This window comes from Akebia trifoliata, chromosome 7 (assembly GCF_017979445.1).
Source record: "Akebia trifoliata isolate Shusen 1 chromosome 7, ASM1797944v1, whole genome shotgun sequence".
NCBI lineage: Eukaryota > Viridiplantae > Streptophyta > Magnoliopsida > Ranunculales > Lardizabalaceae > Akebia > Akebia trifoliata.
Genome location: NC_141381.1, coordinates 3,039,723 through 3,062,850, shown reverse-complemented (window position 1 = coordinate 3,062,850; position 23,128 = coordinate 3,039,723).

Genomic DNA, 23,128 nt, shown 5'->3' with positions numbered 1-23,128 from the left:
TACACTAAAGATATAAGTTAATGGTTTTTTTTCAAAAATAGAATTTATTTTCTTTAAAATATAATAAATTTTTAGAAGAACAACTCATTTTAAATTACAATCCATGATATATATATATAAATATATGTGAAAAATTAAAGATTTTATATAACATACATTAATTTTGAAATAAAAAATATCTTAAATCATCTACAGTATAAAAAGAAATGACCAAATAAATTAGATTCAGGTACCCAGATAGAACCTAATGGTTTCAATTCCTATCAATTCGATGTCATTTTAGACTCGGTTCTAGTCGATTCCAATAAAAAGAAAATCAGAATTGGAGTTTTTGACTATGTTTCCGATTCAATTTTGCCTAAATGGGTGCCTAGTGACACCCCTATTTGGGGTGCACATGTTAAAGTTAAAAGCATTGCTTAGTATTTATTAGGACTAATGCAAGGATGTTATTTAAATAATAATTTCTTAAAAGAAAAAAAAATAATGATAGAAATTTAAAAAGAACTATTTGGATAATTATAATAATATTATGTAAATTGTTGTTTGTTATATAAAAGATAATTTAGATTTTGTAAGACACGTTAAAGAGATATTAACTTTAAAAATTAAAAATATAAAAAAAATAAATAAAAATAAAAAAATAAAAAAAGGAAAATGGAAGATAAACATAAAGAATGCAAATTATTTTTCCTAGGGGGTGGAGTGGGAAAACATTTTCCCTCCTAGCGTGGAAAATTGGTACTTTTGGACAAGAAAATGAATTGGAAGGAAAATTTGCAATCTTTACACCTGAAATCATATTTTTCTAGGGAAATCATTTCCCAACAGTTTTTTAATGTCCAATCATATGGATCCTTACTCATCAGTATTACCTTAGTAAACTCCTCCCCCTCTTCTTCTGACATAAGCCCCCATCATAGAACCATAGATCATTTGCCTCGGGAAACATAAGAAAAAGATTTACAATTCTACGTATCCCGAGGCAAATTATTTATGATTATGTGATAGGGGCATGGGTCAGAGGGGGGGTGAGCATAAAAAAATCATTATTCGTTAAGAGATGACAATTTTAATCAAATGAGCATAACATAGATTAAATTATTGAGACCAGTGAATTATAAGATTAGAAAAAATAATTCATAAATAAATATATTTAAGGATAATTTCGATAGAAAAAAAAATAGAGTTGTGTTGGAATGACATTAAAATTCACATCGTTTCACACATTGATGATGTGGAGGTGCACACATAACCGTGGATGCGTTTCACTCGTATCTCAATGAAAACCATCTATGGTTCCATACACACGTCAACAATGTGTGACACGATGTCAATTTTGATGTCACTATTATTTTTCAAAAAAATATTACATGGACCAAAGCAACATGTAGAGCCTAGACCAAGCCTCTCATTTAGGCTAATATGAATTGTCACGTAGTTATGACATGACACATCAATCCTATAGATTTCATGGTCTAAACTGGATTCATAAATTTAAAAAATTAAATTAAATTGTGCAAGATCTTAACTTAAAAAATGGGCAACCACTAAATTCTTAAATTTTAAAATAAAATATAATGGTGAAAATTTTCTTTCATGAAATTTTATACTCCACATCCATGTAACACCCAATCATGTTTTTAGGTGTCACATGGAGATGTAGTCCATATAGATAGGTGGCCGTTCAGTCCATGTAACCCAATCTCATTTCAATAATAGATAATAACACACTTTGAAATTTGGATTTTGCATTGAAATTGTCCTTAAAATTATTTTTTTTATCAAAATACCCTTAGATTCTAATTTCCAAAGAAAATAACATCAATGAGAATGAATGTCTTTGATGCAAGTTAAAGACTCTAAAAAGGTAAGAAAAAGATCAAAATAATACCATGAATGACTTATGTGATACATGCTACCAATACCATGACCAGGTTTCATAACCCGTTTTCACCTACTAATTATTAACCACTAATCTCACTCACTTATTGAAAAAATATACGAATGAGTGTGCATTGTATATGTGATTCGTGCTATCGATCAAAATAATTCAGATAAGGTGTAAAAGATGATATTTTTTATTGTAAAAAAGTAATAATTTTTTGAGGTTAGTTTAGGAATTCCTTTTAGAAAAGAAAAAGAAAAACATCTACATAATTTTTTTAATATGAGTATGAAATGATATAAATGTTTCCAACCAATTACCATTGAAAATTGGGGCATTTTGAAAATCTTAAAAAAAAAAAAACTTTTACAAAGAGAGATTTAATGAGAAACAGTGAGGTAGCTATGTGGTTGATTGCAATAAAGCAGTGTGGTAGTCTTATAAATTTAAGCAATTTTACCAATGGTTATAAAAATTACATAATGAAGTACAATATTGTCCTAAAATACAAACATTTTGAAGATAAATGACATTTATTTAGCCAGATAGGATCACTAAAAGTTACTAAATTTTTTTTTTCTTTCTTTGTATAGTTTTAGATCATGAAAAAAATGGTCAAATCGATAGTTAGAAATTATTGATCAGGCTGATTTTGATGTGTAGGTCCACTGAAAAATCGATCAAAAGTTCATGGAGCTTGGGTCAAGTATTATGCCACGTGTCATTCTTAATTTTAAATTACAGAAGAGAGAGAGAGAGAGAGAGAAGGCATGTGCTAGGATTCAAGGAAATATATTTAGGTGTGATGCTGCCAAAATTGGGTTTGTAGAAAGTCAGCTAAAATCCAGTGCTTTGCCAACTATGTGGGACCCACATTGACTTCTATTTTTCCTTTTTTTCTTTTAACTTATTAATCAAATTCAATTTTTGGTGTCACTCATAAATAATGAAAATAAAAAAGAAGGGGTTTGTTTGACTAGAAGAATAATTTTAGAGAGCTGATATTACCACACCAATTCCTATGTAAATCACCAAGAATTGCACACAGTTGGTGTGGCAATAGTAACTCTCTTATTATATCGAGTGACAATTTCAATTTTATTGTCTTTTTCTCTTCAAATCTTTTTAATAGAGTAGCAATCCAGAACTGGGTCATGTTCCTAACCAAGGTCAGGTGGCATGGCAACCCATTCTATGCCACGTGCCATTTTATGTCAAGGTCCATTTGATTGGTGATATGCATCCATTGATAATATCATTGTCTTAAGAATGATATATATAATCGTTGGATTTTAACTCTTTTTCAAAAACTTAGATCTAGTGGATACAAGTTATAAAATACTATGATGTTTGATACATAAGTTCAACAACGGATGGACCACACATCCATACGGGTCTCAAAAATATCATGTGGCACAAAAATGGGGTGCCACCTGACCTTGGTTAGGAACGGGGGACATCGTTCTGGATCCCTACTATTCCAATATTATCTCTTCAACTTTATTTTTTTTACTCGTCCACCCTTTTGTTTGACAATAGTGAAATCCTTTCTTTACTAACATGGTAAGATTTTGAGTTTTACTAAGGATTTTTTTACTCAAATGGATTACCACATCAGAAATCCAACACTACAACCCTCTAAGTTTCATTGAAAAACTTAGGTAAAAAGAAAAAATAATAATAATTCAAAAAATAATTTCTTTTGAACTATATCCAAAGTTTTGAAAATTGACGGCTAGCAAATTTCCACATAACTCTCAAACTTTAAAATGAAATTCAACAATGAAAAATAATTTTTTTTTTTTTTTCAAAATTCATAGAATTTCATACTCTACAACCCTGAAGCATCGGATCATGTTTTTGGGATGCCAAGAGGTGAGCCCAAGGACCCTTAGTAAGGTTAGGCTGACTCTTTCCAATAATAGCCCTCCAATTTTATTTACCCTTCTATACTTTTTTCAAAAGTACCTCTTCAACTTTATTATGCCCATAGGCACGCCAATGTGTATATATATATATATATATATATATGGGGGGCGTTCAATGGCCAACTTTTTGGCAAACTTTTTGGCAAAACATTTTTCAAAACATGAGTTAGAGGTTTTGGAATGGGCTGATTTTTGGTGAGGATGATCTCTACGGTGAGGAGATCATCCTCACCAAAAATCAGCCCATTCCAAAACTTCTAACCCATATTTACAAGCTAAAAAATCGTGGACCGTCCGTTTTTTGTAAACTGTTTTTGATGGGGTTAGAAGTTTTGGAATGGGCTGATTTTTGGTGAGGATGATCTCCTCACTGTAGAGATCATCCTCACCAAAAATCAGCCCATTCCAAAACCTCTAACCTATGTTTTGAAAAATGTTTTGCCATCAAACTTCTAATGTATGATCAAACTTCTAATGTATGATCATTACGGATAATTTGACGAACTTAACTTTATGCCATTGAGTTAAATAAGTTGCAAAGGTGACTGCATGGTATATATCTATCTATCTATATATATATATAGGGTAGCGTTCAATGGCAAACTTTTTGGCAAAACATTTTTCAAAACATGAGTTCGAGGTTTTGGAATGGGCTGATTTTTGGTGAGGATGATCTCTACGGTGAGGAGATCATCATCACCAAAAATCAGCCCATTCCAAAACTTCTAACCCCATCAAAAACAGTTTACAAAAAATGGACGGTCCACGATTTTTCAACTCGTAAACATGGGTTAGAAGTTTTGGAATTGGCTGATTTTTGATGAGGATGATCTCCTCACAGTAGAGATCATCCTCACCAAAAATCAGCCCATTCCAAAACCTCTAACTCATGTTTTGAAAAATGTTTTGCCAAAAAGTTTGCCATTGAACGCTACCCTATATATATATATATAGATAGATAGATATATACCATGCAGTCACCTTTGCAACTTATTTAACTCAATGGCATAAAGTTAAGTTCGTCAAATTATCCGTAATGATCATACATTAGAAGTTTGATCATGATTTTTAAACTCATCCGAGACCAAGACATATCGTCCGAGTTAACTCGATATCAGAGCTGACGAGACCAACTCAGAAAGTCGGTTTTTGATCGAGATTTATGACTCACGTTCATTTTTTTTTTATTTGACTCAAAAGACGTCTCAAACGTATCGAAAAACTCGTCCAAGACGACTCGATATCGGGCCTGGACAAGATGAGACAAATTATGGAGCTTAAAAACCATGAGTCTGATAAAAGAATTATAGAAAAAAGTAAAAATAATTTTCAAGGACCGAATTAATTTGAAACTAGACTCGTAGTAATCAAATACCCACCCACATGAGGCATTAGTTACTCTTACATCTTATTTAGACTCCTTGAATTCCTCTAAAGCTGCACCAAGTTTGAGCCTTTGATCTTGTCCTCAACGATGACATCACTGTCCCTTGAACCAAACAAAGCAACAACAATGGAGTTGCAGGTAAGCACATGTCTTTGCTTATATATTTATTATTTGGAGGACAATGTAACAACTCACATGGCTGTACCCATACTTGCTTCCAAAGGAATGACCACACAAATTCTTGTACTACTTGTTCTTTATGCAACAACATAATAATATGTTCATGCTAGTTAGCATTTGACATATTTAATGTTATATTTTTAACTAGGGAAGGGACACGTGTTACGCACGTCCTGTTAGGTGAAGACTTTTCAAAACTCTCACTATGTGAAAAAAGGGTAAATTTGACGTTAAAGACTGTTGAATTTGACCAAATTCGATAGACCTTAACGTCGAATTTACCCCTCTTTTAAACCGGATGATTAGGGTCAGATTTAATATTTATGAACTTTTTTTGTCTAGCTAAAGAAGTGTTAAAATGGGTGCCAATGATCTTTAGAAATGTCTTACTTAATATGGACCACTCATACATGGTGTCCGAACAGTTGAAATTATTTTACACAAATAAAATTTCTAACATTGGATCAATTATAATGCAAGTGATGGAAATATTATTCTTTGTGAATGTATCTAACATCATTATTAAAAAGCCATAGTGACAGATTGTAATTGAGGGTCAAAACATCTTTTATATATATATATATATATATATATATATATAGGGTCACCTTCAATGGCAAACTTTTTAGCAAACTTTTTGGCAAAACATTTTTCAAAACATTAGTTAGAAGTTTTGGAATGGGCTGATTTTTGGTGAGGATGATCTCTACGGTGAGGAGATCATCATCACCAAAAATCAGCTCATTCCAAAACTTCTAATCTCATCAAAAACAGTTTACAAAAAATGGACGGTCCACGATTTTTCAACTTGTAAACATGGGTTAGAAGTTTTGGAATGGGCTGATTTTTGGTGAGGATGATCTCCTCACCGTAAAGATCATCCTCACCAAAAATCAGCCCATTCCAAAACTTCTAACTCATGTTTTGAAAAATGTTTTGCCAAAAAGTTAGCCATTGAACGCTACCCATATATATATTATTATTTTTTTTTTTGAGGGGGGGGAGAGGAGAGGAGAGGAGGGGCCTCATTGTTTGTTTGTTTTTTTATTATTATATATATAATAATAAAAACAAACAAACAAACAATGAGGCCCCAAATATATATTATTCTTATTATTTTTTTTTTTTGAGAGGGGAGGGGGGGAGGAGAGGAGGGGCCTCATTGTTTGTTTGTTTGTTTTTTTTATTATATATATAATAAAAAAAACAAACAAACAAACAATGAGGCCCCCCCCCCTCCTCCCCCTTTCCCCTTTCCCCTTTCCCCTTTCCCCTCAAAACAAACAATGAGGCCCCTCCAAAATAATAATAATAATAAATAAATAAATAAATTTTAGGCAGATTTACCAAAACATGCATCACTTTTCGTTTATTTACCAAAACGGTACACTGTTCAAAATATTTTCAAAAACGGTAATTTTATCGTTTTCGGAATTAATTTTTTTGACCAAAACAGTAAAAATAGTAAAATGTTTTTTTTATATACCAAAAATACCCTTTTTATTTTTTGACTGAAATTATAAAAATAAAATTGATTTCGGTAAAAAAAAAAAATTGTAAATACATATGATTGTTGGATTACCTAAAGAGAGTGAATCTTTTTAGTTGGATTTTCATTTTTTAAACGTTAAAATTGTAAATACATATGTAAAACAAAAAAAGGGTATTTTCGATAAAAAAAAAAATACATTTTATTATTTTGGTAAAAAAAATTAATTCCGAAAACGGTAAATTTACCGATTTTGGAATTATTTGCTATAGTGTACCATTTTGGTAAATAATTTCGAAAACTCTACCTTTTTGGTAAATTATTCTAAATTTTATAGAGAGAATTACCGGGGAGACCTATGTCTTGCAATTTTATTACAAAAAAACTGCCTTTACCAAGTTTGTTAATGAACAAACCTTATTTTACGAATCAGCATGATTAACTTAGTATGATATCAAATCTTAGTAAGAGTTGTTGGGCCCACATGGATTAAAATTGGCAATCCAACACCATATGTAGCCTTCTAAATTTCATGAAAAATCTCATATTCAAAAGAGAAAAATATATATATATTGCGTTTTAAGCTTGATTGAAGGTGTTAAAAATAAATGGCTACCACAAATTTAAAACTAGAACTTAAAATTAACTTAGTTTTTTCAATTATTGTTTCAATTTTTTTTAGAAATTTGTCCTTCATAACCATGTGGCATTAGGTTATATTTTTGGATGAGACAAATCAATGCGGTAAGGATTATCCACTCCAAGGTATGTTGAGTAGAAAATTAACCGTATCAATTTGAATTTTAAGACTTGGATCCCTACTCCAAGGTTTGTTGGGTAACAAACTTGATAAGGTAAGATTTTTTGAGTAACAAACTTCGTAAAATAAGGCTTTCTTGGAGTTGTCAGCATGATTTTTAAACTCGGTATTTCATCTCATCTTGTTCAACTCCGATACCGAGTCATCTCAGATGAGTTTTTCGATACATTTGAGACGTCTCGTGAGATAAATCAAAAAATTGAACGTGACTCATAAATCGCGGTCAAAAAATGACTTTGTGAGTTGGTCTCGTTCAGCTCTGATACCGAGTTAACTCGAGTGATACGTCTCGATCTCAGACGAGTTTAAAAACCGTGATTCTCAAAACTCATCAAGAAAAAACTATTTCTCAATTCATAAAGGCTAGCCTTCTTGGCTTAATAAGATTGCAAATCTTATTAAGGATCATTGAACTCACCTCATGAAATCCAGAAATATGATCCTATGCCACATGGATATAGAAGACAAAATTTTATGAACTTTCCAAAAAAAAAAAAAAAAAACTTAAAAAGATTATTTTTCGTCATTAAATTTTAAGTTTAAATTTGGGAGTTCAGTAGCTGTCATTTTTCAAGACCTTGGATCAAGTTCAAAAAATATAAATTTTTTTTTTCTTATATGAGTTTTTCCATGAAATTTGGAGGGTTGTGGTGTTGGATTGCCAATTCATTAATTCATTTTGGTAAACAACCCTTAGTAAGATTTTAAATCTTATTAAATTTGTAAGGAAATTCTTTTCCTTCACAGTTTCGTTATCATGTTATATGCTTCAACAAGTCATAATTTTAAAACTCACCAAGTTGAATTAAATTTTCTCGACAATTTTGGGTGGTTTTTTAAAATAAATGGTCTTTTTGTAAAAATTGCTTGAGATTGTTTGGGTTGGTACGCAGTTTGTCTTTTCCACTTATTCACTCTAAGAGTTTGATTTGCAAGAAATGATCCTTTCTCTAGATTTTTATTCTAAATCATTTCATTTACAATAGAAAGTCATTTTCTTCACCAAAAGCTTAGAAATTAATGGAGATTCATCTAAAATCAGCATAGATTATGAATATTTGTATCCAATGTACCATTTTTCTCTCTATAGTCCTTTTTTTAACCTAGGCAGGGTTAGGGGTTTAAACCTAAGACCTTAGGAACAATTAATCCTAACTTTTTCCGATAAAAATATATAATAAAATTTTTGTTACAACAAAATATATGCATTATAATTTTTCTAACTTATTCTTCATGCTAATAATTTGATCCCCGCAAGTGAAATTTTCTCGATCCACCCCTAGGTGTGCTACAATACGAACCTCTTGTGTGTTACTATTACCTTTTATATATGACGCCCCCATCACAGAACCGTAGATCATTTTCTTTGGGATATATAAATAACCGATTTATAATTATGCGTATCCCAAGGCAAATGATTTATAATTCTACGATGGGGCATTTGTCAGTGGGGATGTCAGAAAATCATTACACTTTATATGTATAGTTGTTGCAACTCAAAATTTCCAAAGAAGTACTATATAATATATGCAAGTTGTATCGAATTTGGCGCTCGTTTTCAAAGCTATAATTTATGCACATGTTATCAACCAAGCAATATAATAAGTTAAGGACTTCCATTGATTAGTTGGTGGGCTATATTTGTGGTGTATAGTGCTTTGGAGGCCATCTAATCATGGACTATATTTGTGGTATCTAATGCCTTTGAGACCATCTAATCATGTTGGATTTCTTCTCAACTTTAAGAACATAAGATTCCCTTTATGGTGGACTATTGGCTAAAATGTTGAGAGTTTGTACCTATACACCTAGGAAGGATGGTTAAAATCCCACTCTCACACCTCAAATCTTATCTCATAGATCTCTCAATTAATGCACTAAAAATACAGATGGATACAATCTAAGACTCAACATCTAGAAGTAGAACATGATTATTCACTTATGATGGATATTCATTCGACTTGTAAAATATGAGTCTCTAGTCATTTGGAAGGATTCATTCTACCTTGTAAAACATGATACTCCCACATGGTGGAATTTCTTATAAGTTATAAAACAAGACTCGACTCACTCCGTAGCGTATATTTCTTGTAGCATTTTTTCTAAAGTCGAGAGGATACTGTCATATTGCAAAAAATAACACCTTAGCCATCTAGGGTTCATGACATAAATTATTTATAAGGGGGAGGGGAGGGGGGAGGGGCGTTCTATGGCCACATTTGAAAACACAAGTAAAAATAAATATTTTTTCAAAATATGAGTTAGAAGTTTCGGATTAAGCTGATTTTTTGTGAGGATGATCTCTATGATGAGAAGATTATCCTCACAAAAAATCAGACTAATCTGAAACTTCTAAATCCATCAAAAGTGATTTATAAAATATCAATAAAAAATCGACAGTTCACATTCTAAATCACTTTTGATGGGACTAGAATGTTCAAATTGGGCTGAATTTTTATGAGGATGATATCTTCATCAATCATATCATCTTCACAAAAAATCAGCTCAATCCAAAACTTTTAACCCATATTTTAAAAAATATTTGTCTTTACATACGTTTTCAAATGTGGCCCTTGAACGCTCCCCTAGAAAAAGAAATGTCTGATCAAAGACTTTAAAAATGACTAGTCATCCCAAATTTTAAAGTGGGTGGCTTTGTTGTCTCATCAACATGGTCCTCTCTCAATGGTCTAGAAACCCTATAGGATGCTATAGGAAAAAGACGATGCTAAGGACTCATAGTTTTGAGATATTATCATTTTCCGTAGGTGGTTCAAAATCAATGATGTAGAATTCGCATCATGTCAAGACACACATCACAACCATAATCATGAATAGAGGAAGAAAAAAGATAAACAAGCTAGACGACACTGTTTTTTAGATGTTAGCCTGAATTTCATTTTGACAACCACTATTTCAAATAAAATTACATATCAAACACCACATGAAGAGAAAAAAAAGTTTCTAAAGAGTAAGGGGAACAAGAAGAGGAAGAAGCGAGGAATTGCAATTACAATCCACCATCTATTTCTTCCTCAAAAATAATATTGAACTTTTCATCTACTAATCATTTTGGATGTCCATACAAATTTAAATACAAGTTCGATACAATTTTCTTGGGTATTTTATCGAAACAGTACTTTTTTTTTTTCTTTTTGAAATTATTGGTCTAGCCCTTTCTTGAAATATTTATAAAATGGGCCATTTACACAATTGGTTTTTATTTATTTATTTATTGGCATGTATCTCTAGGGATGTACATTAAACTGAATTAACCTTTAAACCCTTATCATCAATTTGAAATAAACCTCAAACCCTAAATTTGGCTGTGGGTCTAATTTTGTAAAAAAAGAAAAGAAAAAAAAAATAGACGTTTTTATTTCAGATTACCCAAGAAGGTTAAAAAGGTAAAATAGCAAATATGATTCTAAAATGGATTCCCATTTTGGTAAAAATAAATAAATACCAATTCAGTATATGATTCTTTTGATAAATATTTTACAAACATACAAGACCACTAATTTTGACCTCATACATGACCATTTGGGTTCTCCCCCTCCCCAAACAGCATCCCCTCTTTTTTTTTCTCAAAAAATAGGTTCTTGTAGTAGGGTTGGTAAGTCCTTTGTCCTGAACACCAAGCCTTTAGGATCATTGTGAGAAAAGGGGGAACCTCTTATTTTTAAGGTATCTATCTGTAAAAGATCATCACCCTATTATGTAGGGTAGGGTGTAAGGCATCTCAATAGCCTCCAACGGGCTATCTTGGATTCATGCATGTTATGTTCAGTCTCTTCAAAACTAGACTTTTCTACATGCACTTGGAAGATGTTACATAACACAAGTTACCTATCAAACAAATGGTAAGAGACAAAGGATACAACTAGACCCACCAACCATACTGATATGATCTTGGATCCACAATAATCACAACCCAATTATCAAGTGGACCCACTGAATATTTATATATAGTGGGTTGTGGGACCTTCATTTGTTTTTGTTTTTTTATTTTGTTTTTTTTCTCATTTTTCTTTGTGGGTTCTGCTTCTTGGAAGTGAGGCAATGAATTTCATATATTTAATATAATTTTACAATAATTTGTTTGAGTGATGTTTTTTTAAATTTTTTTTATAATTTCAAGTGGTCTACTTAACTTGTTTTACATGTTTTCATTTGTTATTGCTCTGAGTTTGGCCATTAATCTTATAGAAGATGAAAGGTGCCAAGTAGCTTAGTTGGTAAACTCTATGTTTTCATCCTCACCCATGTCATCGATCTCATTAAAAATAGGTTTCTCATTAAAATACATCTAGTTCCTAACCAAGCTATTTTCTATATGGCACACAACCCAAAGTGTTTAATCTCCAACCAAAATGTGTCACATAGACACCATATGTTACTATAGGAATGAGACACCGTTCAGAATAGCGACTAAGAGAAAATTTGTTAATTGAATCAAAAATAAGAAAGTAGTGAGGTCACCCGTAAGTTTTGTCAACTTAAACAAGAGAGGTGTAGACAAACACACATGCATCCACCATGCACCTTAGTCGTCTAGATAAGACTAGAGGCTCAATTGCACTATGGATTGTGGGTTCTAATCAAATGTCATTGATATTGATTTATTTTATTTTATTTTTGTCTAATTATCTTTATCTTTTTTTGTTTATTGGTGAATGACCTTATCCGCACGAATTTAGTATCTGTTTGGAAACAGAAGTGTGTGTCGCAACTAATTGCACGCCGTCCTTGAGCGTGATACATGTTCAATAAAGAGTAACAATATCCTTTGCAAATCTCTCCATTTAAATGTTGTCAAGTCTTATATCTCAATACTTAAACTCTAATATTATTTTGTAATTATTGTTTAATCTTTATATATGTATGGAATACTAATGTCTAATGCTTCATTGAGACGTTAGCGTCCTTTAATACTTTTTTTTTTCAATTATTTTGTCATTTAATAAAAAGTTAAGGATATTTTGATGCTTGTGCAATGTTAATGTTATTTTTGTAAATATCAAAAAAAAAAAAATTTATTAGAATTTTTATAAAAGTATTTATAGCATTTATTATATTAAATTTTATAAAAATATTTAATATTCAAAGACCAAAATATAATATCTTTTTCAACAAAAACAAACATTTAATATAAAAAAAGACTCACTTACCTATTTTATTAAAATACAAAATATATAATTAAAAATTTTACTATAAAAAAATATTGGAGGATGCTAACATCTGAATAAAGCATTGGACATCGGCTTGCGTGGATCGAAGAATCACTTAACTATGTGGATCATATGTTCAATTGGCAATCAATATCACGATCGAGTGCTACATAGATGTAGAGCAAAGAACTTTATTTAAGGACTCTAAAAATATTATATATATATATATATATATATATATATATATATATATTTACCATTGATCAATGCATTTTAAATTTAGGAGTTCAATGATCGTCCACTTTCAAATCATTTAACATATTTTTTTATTCTAACTAGGGAAAGGGACATGTGTTATACGCTTCCTAAACACTCAAAACTGTGTTGCTTTTGCCATTGTATATAATTTTATTAATTGTCAAAAGAATTTTAAAAATTAGAATTATCATTTTATTTAATATTATTTTAAATAAATAATTTTGAATGTAGAAATAGATTTTTTTTATAGGTAATATTAATGGATTTATTTAAGGGTAATCTAGTAATTGTAAAAAATTATTTAATATAAATTTTAATAAATAATATTCACACTTTCTTCATTGTCATAGTACTAGAGTTTGCTCGTGTCGCATGGACATCGTCTTTGGGATTAAGGATGTAGAAGACGAAAGTCACTACATATCATGTTTTATTATATAGATAAAAATGTATTAATTGATTTATTCTTATGACATGAGTATCTCCAACACTATGTAAAAACTGAAAAATTCGAAAGGAAACTTCGACGGGCTAAAGCCCAAGAATTTTAGAAATCAAATTTCGATGGCTCAAGATTGTTGAAACTTTTTATGTTCCTCAAATTTGACGGCTTAGAGTTGTTGAATTTCCCCTATCCTAATTTGATAATTTCAATCCATCGAAAAAGGAAAATATATATATATATATATCAACAATATAAAAATTAACGACCTAAGACCTTCAAATACGGGCTTTCTTCACATTGTGTAAACCCGTGGGTCCAACTAGAAAGGACGAGTCAACTGGTCTCTTAGAACATTATATCTCGGCCAAATCCCCGAGTACATGAAGTTTTAATTGACCTATTCAAAGGGTAATTTTATCTTTTAAAAGTTAGCTAATCTATGAAAAAAAAAAAAAAAAAGTTACACGTCTGCATGCACTTGGAAAATGTTACAAGACACATGTTGTAACCCTATTAGACAAATGGTAGGAGACAAAGAATACTTCTTGACCCACTCGCCATAATTATATGATGTTGGATCATGACAATCACAACCAAATTACTCACCAAAAAAGAATTGATCACAACCCAATTATGGACCCACCAAATATTTATAGTGGTTTACGGGCCTACAATTGAGTTTTTTCATTTCCCTTTGTTAGCGTTGCTTCTTGGAAATGAGACAATGACTTTCATATGTTTAATATGACATTTTATCAAATTAACAATGACCCCCCTTCAAAGAGGGAGAGGTCTTGAGTTCAAGTCCCACCCATAGGGATTTATCCTGACTTACCTGGTATGTGTGATATTGCATATATGTACTTAGGGGATTTGGGAAGATATGATGCTCTAAGAGGCTAGTTACCTTGCATGGGGTTCCAGACACCCAGTCATCAAGAAAAAAGAAAGTGTTTTATCAAACCAATCCTAAAAGATTGATTAAATCTAATCAACACATTTTGTAAGTAATTTTCAAAGTAGGAAATTCTTCATTACAAGAAGAGTCTTATAATCTTACTCACTTTTTTGTACGTTCCCTTCACCGAACCTAATAAAAACCATAAAGATTTGTCCTTGTTTATCCCGAAGCAAAGGGTCTACGATTTTGTGAATGGAGCATACTAAAAAGTGAGTCAACTTATCATGACTCTTATAAGAAACAAAATAAAAAAAGTTCCAAAACAACACGTTTTCTAAGGATTTTTTGGATAGAAAAATCAAGGATTTCTTAAGGTTGTAGAGCTTGAAGATGAGTTGTTTTTACCCTAATTTATTCCAAAAACTAATCTTCTTTAATCTTTTGCTTCAACCTTCAAAAATATACTTTAAAATGTCAATTCAACCTTAAGATTCTATTTAATTTAACCTTCAATAACAAGATATGAGTTTTGAGGTAGATGATGAAAGTAGGAATGGTTTTAAATTTTTTGGATTGAAAAATTTAGGATATCTACAAGAGATTAAGGTGATTTGGAAAACGATGGATGTATCCTACCAGCTTCAAACTCAGGTTAATATAGTTCAAAAAATGAGAGGTCTTAAGTTCAAACCCCCTAGTTGGCCACCCAAATGGACTTATCCCAACTTACCTGATACGTGTGGTTAATTTGTAGGGTTTTACATGTACCCGGACCAGGATTTGTGTGAGATATGGGGTTATAATAGGCCAATTGCCTTGTTTTGTTAGTTTGGCCTACGGGGAGGGATTACCCCTCATAAAAAATAATAATAATATTAAAAGGTAATCTAGTTGAATTTGAAGGTGCCAACTTGGCTAAGTTGGTAAAGCATATGGAGTGTTTGAACCATGGTTAAAAACCCATAGAACCCACTTCTTATTAACCACTAGCCCCTTTCTTGCCTAGTTTTAGAGAGAGAAAAAAAAGTAATCTACTTTTAAGTCTTTAGTCATCCTTTTAAGTAAACAGTAAACATACACTTCGAACCTCAATAAAAATATAGGATTTTTTTTTAAGTAGAAGATGAAAACAATAACTAGTTACAAGAATTTTAGATAAAAAAAATCAAGGATTTCTGCAAGGGATTGAGTCAATTTTCATTGAAGTTTAATAAATCAAAATAATTTATCGTAGTAGTTATAATACTTGAAGAAGATTGCACTACTCTTGTGGGAGCTAGCAAACGTTTGGATAGATTTTTGCTCCTGCGCGGAAAGGTTTTTTGTTCTTTGTTGAGAAGTTCTAAAAACTTGCTCTTGCACGGAGAGGTGTATCCACACAAGCCCTTAGTTTTCGGAAGAGAAGTCAAGGGTTTTCAGATTCCAATTGCCAGTTGAAGACATGCATTTAAGTCATTTGCTCATTCACCTATAAGAGAAAACCTTGGTCAAGGCGAAAATATTGCCAGTTTGAAAAAATAATTAATTCTCAGTTCAACAAATTTAATTTACTAGTTTAAAATATATATATTTTTTTAATGTGTTGGTCTAGTATTTTCTTAAAAAATTAGTGTTCTACTAATTTCCCACTAATTTTACAATAATTTGAGAGTGATTTTTTTATTTTTTCAATCTCAAGTGTTCTTCTTGAATTGTATTTACATGTTCTCATTTGTTACTCCCAAGTGGAGATTCTGATTCTTATAGTCGATGGAAGGTGGCAACTAGCTTAGTTGGTAACGTTTATTGATTCATCTTTGCCAAAGTTTTTGATCTCATTAAAAATAGGTTTATCCAATAGCAACGTGGAAATTTTAGATTTGACAGTTTTTATTTTATTTTGTTTTTTAAATTTGGAGAGTTTCTATTAATGCACCGATTCTTACTTATAACACACAAAACTATATGTAAACAACCATTTAATTTCAAAATGATTGGTGTGTTATAAGTAAAAGTTGGTGTGCCAATAGAATCTCTTTTTCTTCCATAGTCCACTCAAAATATATATATATATATATATAGTCAACTCGTATCTCAATTAAAAGCATCTATGATTCCTACACACTTCCACGTCAGAAATGTCCCCCACAACGTTACCCCAGCATGACTATATATATGACACCCGTGTACCCGCTATAAACCTTCATGGGTTTAGACAAGGCTACAAGCTCAATTAGGGAAAAAACTTTGAAGTCGATTATTTTTTAAGCCGTCTTGCCAGTTCAAAGTCGGACTCCTCAATTAGATTGTGGGTTTTAATGATATGTCATTTTAGTTTATTTTTCTTTCTTCTGTCTTTATTATATCTTTATCCTTAGTTTTTTAGTGATTACCCTTGTCGGCTCGTGTTTAGCATATATTTGAAAATGAATGTATGTGTCACACATCCTCATTGGGCGTGAATCTTTTACCACCTGTACCAAACATGTTATATAAGGAGTAAAAAGATTACAGATTTGCTATTAAGAAGAGTCATGCTGGAGTAACATTGAAATGTACATCGTGAGGGATATTTGTAACGTGGTTGTGTGTTTGAACCATAAATGCTTTCCATCAAGATACGAGTGAGATCTCAATGAAAGCACATATGGTTCTGACACACATCCAAGTCAAAACTGTCCCCCGTGATGTACATTTTAATGTTACTTCAACATTATGCATTAAAAAAAGTCAGTGCTAAGTTGGTGAACCAATGGCATGATGTCATGTGTATTAAAAATTGAAAGAGCGATTGACTAGTAATGAGGAAATTACATAGAAATTTTCCCAATGATTTTCACATTTGGATTTCACCTCTATTTATGCGTGACGTCATGCAATTGATTCATCAGCTTAGCATCGATTTTTCTTAACAACAAATCTCAATTTGAGTAAAAGTGGTTGTTTCCAAATCTCTCCATTTAAATAGATTGATACATGGCTCTCCAATGTTAGTTTGCAATTGTCCTTTTATATTTTTTATTTATATATGTAGAGGGGGTGGTTCATGAGATATAAGTAAAATCATATGTAAAAACAATCATTTTTCAAAATATGGGTTAGAAATTTTGAATTGAGCTGATTTTTTGTGAGAATGATCTCTATGATGAGAAGATCATCCTCACAAAAATTCAACCTAATCTGAAACTTCAAAATCCATCAAAAGTGGTTACTAATTATTAATAAAAAAATTTTATGGTCCACATTCTAAATCATTGTTGATGGGGTTAGAAGGTTCGGACTGAGCTGATTTTTTGTGAGGATGATTTTCTCATCATAGAGATCATCCTCACAAAAAATCAACTCAATCCGAAACTTCTAACCCATATTTTGAAAATCCATTGTTTTTACATATGTTTTTACTTATGTCCCATGAATAATCTTCTCATCATAGAGATCATTCTCACAAAAAATCAGCTCAATCCAAAACTTTTAACCTATATTTTGAAAACCCAGTAATTTTACATATGTTTTTACTTATGTCCCATGAACGGATATATAGGGAGGCGTTCAGCGCCCTCTCTTTTATCAGTCATTTTAACAAAAGAAGCTCGACCGTTGGATATATAGCGATTGGATGGTCACGATTGCATCTACGTTTAAGTTATACATTTATGGGATTTTTACAGCGCCATCCCTCGATTTTATAGTATTTAGTGCCACCTCCTTGGCACAATTAAAAAACAGAGAGTTCTCCTTCACTCTCTCCTTCTCTCTCGCTCGAGCGCCACCTCTTTGAAACCCTCTCTCTCTCTTTCTCTCGTTCCGCTGAAACCCTCGAATCTTACTCTCTCTCTCTCTCTCTCTTGTTGAAACCCTCGAGCACGAACGGCTGCTATATACTCGCTCTCTCTCTCTCTCGCTCTCGCTGCAACTCCATCGACGAAGGAAACGGAGGATATGACAACGGAATATCCAGCTGAGGTACCGGAGGATATGACAACGGTGGTGGTTGGAGTTCAGTTCATAATAGCAGCTGTGATGGAGATTTTGAAGATCGATCAAGTTTTGAAATTATTGAAATTTTCTTGAGTGGTTGGAGATCTAGGATTTCTGCAGATCCATAGTTTCCTTTCAAGGTTTTAATGGAGGAAGTTGTTGGACTTAGTGCTTCTGTTGTTGGATTTGCAGCTGGACTGGTTGGGATTTCGATTTCGAATGAATTGATTAAGATGAGGAAGAAGATGGACCTATTGATCGGGTTTTAATTGAAGCAGGGAGGTAGCACTAATTTATTCTATTTCAAGGGATGGAGCTGTAAATAAGCGCATTATTTATAACTTAAACCGTTCGGTTGAACTTTAAATCTCGTCCGTTCAATTACCTTATTTCCAATGACTGAAAAGTGTTTATTAAAACGTATGGTAAACGTTAGGGCGCTGAACGAGACCCATATATATATATATATATATATGGGAAATGTTCAGCAACAAACATTTTGGCAAAACATTTTTCAAAACATGGGTTAGAGGTTTTGGAATGGGCTGATTTTTAGTGAGAATGATCTCTACGGTGAGGAGATCATCATCACCAAAAATCAGCCCATTCCAAAACTTCTAACCCCATCAAAAATGATTTACAAAAAATGGATGGTCCACGATTTTTCAACTTGTAAACTGGGGCTAGAAGTTTTGGAATGGGCTGATTTTTGGTGAGGATGATCTCCTCACCGTAGATATCATCCTCACCAAAAATCAGCCCATTCCAAAACCTCTGACCCATGTTTTGAAAAATGTTTGCCAAAATGTTTGTTGCTGAACGGGGCCCTATATATATATATACACACACACTTGAGCATAAAAGGTAGATAGTTAAGTCCTTAGAGGTGAATGTATAATCTTTGATATTGGTGGGAGGGTAATCCCACCCCAAAGTAGACATTTATTAATTCCTATTTTTTAAAGGAAGAAGTTGAACCTTAAATGACAGTAGATATGAATTTAATGCCTTAATTGCTACTTTTATATGACCTTCCCAACCACGTAAATTCTTTTAAAACTTTAACAGGACCCAACCATGTAAATTCTTGTGTTTGCGCGTTTTTTTTTTCGGTCCTTGTTGCCATTTTCTTTCTTCTCAAGGCCTTCAATGATGGGTTTTCACCCCAGTAATTTTTGAGGGCTTGTCGCCTCCCAAAGGTTGTTCAAAATTAATGAAAAAATTACATTAAAATCAAGAGACAAATCACATCCAAATTATGAAGTATTCTAAAAATATGGCTTGGCTTCCCCATTTTTTCCCCTCTTTTTTTTTTTTAAATCCAAATAAACATAAGGGATTGCCTTTTAGAAGGGTTGGTGAGTACCTGTCCATGGAACACCAAGACTTTTGGATCAAGTGAGCAGGGGTACATCTTATTTTTAAGGTAATTCTCAGTAACAAAGATACCATATATAGGGCAGGGTAGGTGTGGGGTATCTCAATAATCTAATAGGGTTATGTTGGGGATAAAATGCATGTAAGGTTTAGTCACCTCATAACACCATATGTCTTCATGCACTTGGAAGATGTAGCAGAACACATGTTACCTTTCAAACAAATGGTAGGAAACAAGGATACACCTTGACCCACAAACCATACTGATTTGATTTTGGATGGATAATCACAACCCAACTATCAAGTGGAACTACTAATCTCTTCATGGTTCTGTTTTTTTTTTTTTTTTTTTTTTTGAAGTGTTTTAAAGGAAATTACTGAATACTTATAGGGTTGTTGAACCTCCATTGATTTGTATTTTTTTCTTTGTGGGTTCTGCTTCTTGGAAGTGAGGCAATGGATTTCACATATTTAATCAAATCTTACAATAATTTTTGTAATTATCTTTGTCATGCCAACTTTTGCTAATGCCACCCCAAGATGTGTGCAATTCTTTGGTGTAAATACATATGAATTGGGTGGCATTTTTTTTTTTTTTTTCTTGAGTTTAATCTTAAGTAGTCCACTTGAACTGTTTTACATGTTCTCGTTTGTTATTATTGAGCGTGGATCCTTAGTCTAATAGTAGGTGGATGGTGCCAACTAGCTTAATTGGTAAATTCTGTGGACACACTCTCACCTGAGTTATTGATCTCATTAAAAATAGGCTTATCTGATGACAAGACCAAAATTTTAGATTTGATAGGTTTTGTATAAATCGATTAAGAAAAAAAAAAGGTCTTATAGTGAATTAAGGAAAAGAAAGTGATGTCACTCAAAAGTCTTGTAAACCTCAAAAAGAGATGTAGACAAACACACATATACACACCATGCACCTTCATCAAGACATACGACTATAGGCTCAATTGGAATGTGGGTTCTAATCAAAAGTCATTGTACTCGTGGGTTCTCTGAATTATATCTTTATCTCGTTTGTTTGTTGGTGATCGGCCTCATCCGCGCATGTTTAGTACTGCTAGAGAAGTGATGTGTGTGTCGCACACCTTCCGAAGAGTAAGTGGGGCTCCTCTGAATACATAACCCTCCAATAATAGTTTACCAATGTCTTTCAATATGAAATTAATTTGCATGGACTGAAGGATAACCTATTTATCTCACCATACTTTCATGTGGCACTCAAAACCATGATCAGGTGTTACGTGGATGTAGATCACACATTTTAAGAACTCGAAAAGAATTGTAAAAGAAAATATATTTTTTCACCATTGGTCAACGATTTTTAAACTTAGAAAATCAGTGGCCATCAAATTTTTTTAGTTTTTTTTTTTTTTTTGCTTTGGCAGTCAAAGGTATCAACCACCCTACACGTGTTCAGCAATTAAATATAGTCATTTTTATGTAGAGGGGCATACAGAGATTCGAAAGTGTGACCTAGAGAACAAACTCAGTCGCCCTTACCATCTCAGTAGTCGTTCAATCTTAATATGACTTTTATTAACAAAAAAATAAAATACTTATCTAAACCATGAACCCTAGAAGGTTGAGGTGTCATTTGTGATGTAGAATAAGTGATGGAAGATTTTATGGAACGCATGAATCACCAAAAGTCCAAGCAACTAAAGGCCTAAATGCACTAATAGAAATCTTGGACCACGGAGTCAAAATCATGCAACATGACCCATTCTTGAATGGAATCATTGAAATCTTCAGGATCCATACTTTGCCATAAACTTTTTTCTTTTAGGCCTGATTCTTTCGTTTATCCCATTTTTTAGGTAATTTTATCATTTTAGGAGAGCTCTATTTTGTTAATAAATACAAAGTCTAAATTACACACCGTTAAGCCCATCTTACTTTTAGGGTTAAGTAGTATGTATTTCCGTACTTAGTTTGTTTTTACTATTTTTAGTAATTTTGTTATCTTTGACTATTTTTGTGTTTTACTAGGATTAGAATTCTTTTTCTATATAATGGATGTAATTGCACTGCAGAATCATCTTCAATTTAATAAAATTTCTTTCTAAGAGTTTTTTTTTTTTTTTTTTTGGCAGATTTTAGAATTCTTTCATTGAATCCTAAGAGGTGAATGTATGATATCCAGTATGAGCATTACCTACTCAAGGGCTACCCGCAAGGGCACACCCTCACTTACCTGATGCATGTGACGTGACCTGGGATTAGTCCTTGGACAAGACCATTGTCTATGGACAAGGCAAAGCTCAGATACGGGCCCAATCCACTGTTTATAGGGATACCCGGTTTTCAAAAAAAAAAAAAAGGGGCACGGTCACGAGTTCAAGCCCCCTCATTGACCACTCACTGAGTCTAGTTTGGTTGAACTTCAACCCAACCCTAAGCTTCTGGTTGCACCCTACTCCAGCCCTAAATCCATTGTGAGTCTCGGTTCTGTTTGGACTGAATTTTGGGTTACATGTAAAGCTGTGGCTATGGACAGGGCCAAGCTTGAGTAAAATCCTAACCCAAGCCCAGACAACCTAATGTTTGAGTTTGGTTGGTTTGGGACAAATAAAAACACCTTTGTCTTGCTCCCAAGCTTGAGCCTAGACCTATACAGGAATCGCTCCTAGACAGCCCAGCCCAATTTCTAGCCGGGCCTTGTAGCATAACCCAAACTCATTTCATAATGGGCCAGGCCGGACTTTACCATTCCTAACTACAGATCAAACCAGCCCGAAACAAATTTCATGTAATTTTATAGGGTAATCTACCTCTATGTATATGCCTGTCATTGGATTGGTGTCCATTTGGTATCAATCCAATAAGGATCAGATCAGAACCAGGACTGATCCAAAAAGTATCGGATCGGATTCTTATCGGATTGGGATTTTATCATAGCTCAATATAAAGATCCAAACCCAATCCATTAACAATTTGATCTAAACTGGATTGGGCCAAACCTGATTTTATATATAAATCCAAATAAATTTCATATATTTCTACAAATACACAACATAATTTATATACTTTCTAAAATATTATTGGATTGCGGGTCTGACCTGATCCATTGACTGTCTAACATCCATGTTTGTTGATATTTGAGATACCCGTGTTTTTAAACTGTTGGCATGCCCTTCTTGACCTCAGTCTACTGCAGTAGGCTAAGTAAAATGACTTAACTGCTCTCATCTTCAACCTACGGTCAAAACCCTTAATGCCATGTTTGTCTGTCAAGAAAGTGTATCCAAGATATGGTGGAAGATATCCTGTCCATATAAATCTCATTGGTTTCACAAAAATGGAAAGTTT